Below are 3,701 nucleotides of genomic sequence, written 5' to 3'. Positions count from 1 at the left end.
AAATGCTGAGGCATAAAGATTGCCAAGAGTTCAAGAGTTGGAGGCTGACCTGCCCTACACAGCAGGTTCAAGGCCAGCCTGAACTGGAGAAAAAACCCTGCCTCAAAATTAGAAAACAAAACAAAAGTGTATTAAAAGAGCAGGTTCAAGAGGCCAGCCAAGTAGCTCAGTGATTTAAAGTACCTGCAAGCAGGTGTAGGGCCAGGATTCTACCCCTGGGCCTGCCATGTGGGCCCTGCCCCTGGGGGCACACTGAGCCAGTAATTTATTTTTTTTTGAATTTTTTTTTTTTTTAATTTATGTATTAACATTTATTTGGGGTGTGTGTGTGTGTGTGTGTGGCCAGCTCAGCCCACCAGGGGGCGCAGCTGGCTGGTATGTGGTGCTGGGGGATCGAACCGCGGTCCCTGTGCTTTATCAAGCTTGTTCCAAGTAGGTGCCTTAGACCACTGAGCCATCTCTCCAGCCCCTGAGCCAGTAATTTAGACACATGACTGTAATCCCAGCTCTTGGGAGGCTGTAAACAGGCGGATCACTACAAGTCCTATCTAGTAAATAAATAAATAAATAAATAAATAAATAAATAAATAAATGGTTCAGAGGCATAGAGAGAAGGGAATTTGGTCATGTATATTGAGTAAGTGATAAAATATTGAATAAATTATCAGAAATAAATATGTGGACACAGCGTACTAAAGTTATGCCTTCCTCATTTTGTCTTCCTCTCCACAGCTGGCTTCAGGAACACTCTTCTATGGGAACGCCACACTTGGCAAAGCTAGTTCGGGAGGCAATCCAAACAATGGCTTTCCTGCGGGGACTTTGCCTTGTTTGTGATCTGGTTTAACTGTGCCTTTACATTTGAGCCAAGAGAGAGCATGGGGTTTTGAGATAGGCCCTTAAGAGCACAAATAACTGACGCAGGGTGCGTACTGCACCAAGCTTTTCAAAACAGCAGCACAAAGATTGGTTATACTGAATTCCTTTTTTAAAAGATGTTTCTTCCTTTAGTTACTTATTTGGTCTTGTGGTACTAGGGATTGAACCCAGGACTGCCACACTGAACTGCATCTCCAAGTTCTGTTGTGAATAATTTTTTTAATCTTTATTTACTTGGTACAGGGTCTTGCTATGCAGCTCAGACTCCTAGTGGTTCTCCTGTGTCAGCCTCCCCAGTGCTGGGATTACAGGCATCGGCCACCATGTCCGGTTTTAGTGGTAGGCATGGTGCACCCTGGGGTTCCAGGGCCGGCGCAACATGTGGTACCAGGAATCGAACCCTAGTCCTTGCACTTGCCATACAGGCTCTTAGACCACCAAGCTATCTCCCCAGCCCTTTTTTGCCTTTTTAAGGCAGGCTCTCACTATGCAGCTCAGGCTGACCTTGAACTCACATTATAGCCTAGGATATACTCACAAGGATCTTCCTGCCTCAGCCTCCTGAGGGAAGAAATTTTTGAGACAGGGTTTTACTAAGTCATTAAATTGTCCAGGGGCTGGAATGTGGCTCAGTGGTAGAGCTCTTGTGTTGTATGTGCAAAGCCTAGGTTCTATCCCTAGCACCACAAATAAAACAAACAAACAAAAATTGGCCAGACTGGGTCTGCATTTGCCACCCTCCTGTCCCAGGCTGGGATCTGTGCCCTGTTTATACTCATCCATTCTTAAGCATTTCCACATAGTTTAACTCAGGATAACAGACCACAGGGCCAGATTTAAGGAGGGAGAGCTCTGAGGAGGCTACGATAGGTGGTAGTGGCTACAACACATCTGGGTACCAAGGCAAGACAAGCCTGATCTGGGTACTGAACAGCATGTGTTGCTTCTCAGTAGGTGAGATTGCTTGGCAGGAAGGCACAAAACATCACAAATCCAGATTAAATAGGACTTGGGCAGGGTAGGGTGACACATAAATATAATCCCAGATGCTTGGGCAGAAAGATTGCAAATTCGATGGCAGCCTGAACAATTTAGTGTGACTCTCTGTGTGTCTACACCAAGAAATCAAAACACTCACTGATGTTGAAGTTGCCATTGTTAACCTTAAACCTCACCTCAATGTGGAAAGGCTGGGTGGTAGGAGAGCTGTCCGCTTCAGGGGCAGGCATGAACAGGGTGTATTAGACGTGAAGAATTTAGACCTAAATCAAACTGATTATCGTCAGGTGCAGAGCTGCAACTCCAGCACCAGGGAAGCTGAGGCAACAGGATCTCAAGGTCAAGGCCAATGTGGGCTTCACAGTGAGTTCAAGTCTAGCCTGTTCTACACAGTGAAACCCTGTCTCAAAACCAAACCCAAACAGAACAAAGTCAAACTGATTAAAATCTGCCTACTTTTTGTTATTACCATGGGGCAGCACCTCCAAACAAGGTCACTGATAAGGCACTCCTCGGCTGGAACCATCTGTTGGTCTAATCAGAGACGGTGAACCTATGGCCTGGTGCCACGCACACAGGCAGAGCCTGCAGTCAGCATGGGCGCTCCAGCCAAGTCACCCGGCAGCCGAGTATCAGGTAACACAAACGCAAGCCAAATTCAAACTTTTACCTTTCACTGAAAAGCTTTTTGGGGGCTGGGGAAATAGCCCAGTAGAATAAGTGCTTCCCTGGCAAGCGCAGGAGTCTGGCAAGTTCAATCCCTGGTTCCACCAAAAGAAAAAGACCAAAAAAAAAAAAAAAAAGCTTTTTTATCACTGAGGGCTCTGTTATTGCGTTTTTCTTTTAAGACAAATGACATGAATTAATGTTGAGCTTTTTCTAAACTAAAATATCAGTAAAACCATCTTTAAGAATTTTACCTATTCTGGGACCGGGGAGATGGCTCAGTGGAATAAGCGCTTCCCTGGCAAGCTCAAGGGCCTGAGTTCAATCCCCAGTTCTGAAAAAGAATTTTACCTATTCTCTCTTCAGCAGATTTAGTGTTTCTGTTTTAATATTTAGGGTATTTTTTTTTTTTTTTTGGTTTTTTGTTTGTTTGTTTTCTTTTTGAGACAAGGTTTTCACTATGCAGTTCAGTCTGGCCATGAACTTGCTTCACAGCCCAGGCTGACCTTGAACTTTACAATGATCCTCCTGCCTCAGCCTCCAGAGCACGGAGAGCACAGGTGTGTGCCACCACACTGGCAATATTTATTTACTTCTTTGGTACAGGGTCTCACTATGCAGCTCAGACTCATAGTGATCTTCCTGTTTTCAGCTTCCCCAGCACTGGGATTACAGGCATGTGCTACCACGCTGGGACTGGGTCCCTGGCTCAGTGTGCCCTGGGGGGCAGGGCACAAATTTAATTTTCTTTCTTAGTGAGTTATTTGTGTACAGAAGGCTACTGATTTTTGAATGTTGACTCTGTATCCAGCTATGCTACTGAATTTGGTTATTAAATCTAGAAGTCTTTTGGTGTAGTTGGTGGAGTCTTCTATGTAGAGTAGCATGTCATCCTTGAATAATGATAATTTAACTTGTTCCTTTCCTGTCTTTATTCTTTTTATTTCTTTTGTTTAATCACTCTGGCTATGGACTCTTTTAGAATATTTTGCTGAGTTTACACACCTATAATATTCAATAACGAAACCTAGAAAAAATGGGGTATACAGATGAATGTCCATTTTGTATCTATGTATTCAAAGTGGTTGGGATAGATATATAGTTACATTCTGTTAATGAATAGAATGTTTTGTTCTAATGGTGTTTGTAAATAGGAT

The sequence above is a fragment of the Octodon degus genome, unplaced genomic scaffold (assembly GCF_000260255.1).
Source record: "Octodon degus isolate 3935 unplaced genomic scaffold, OctDeg1.0 scaffold00001, whole genome shotgun sequence".
In the NCBI taxonomy this organism is placed as follows: Eukaryota; Metazoa; Chordata; class Mammalia; order Rodentia; family Octodontidae; genus Octodon; species Octodon degus.
This window is presented reverse-complemented; position numbering follows the sequence as displayed.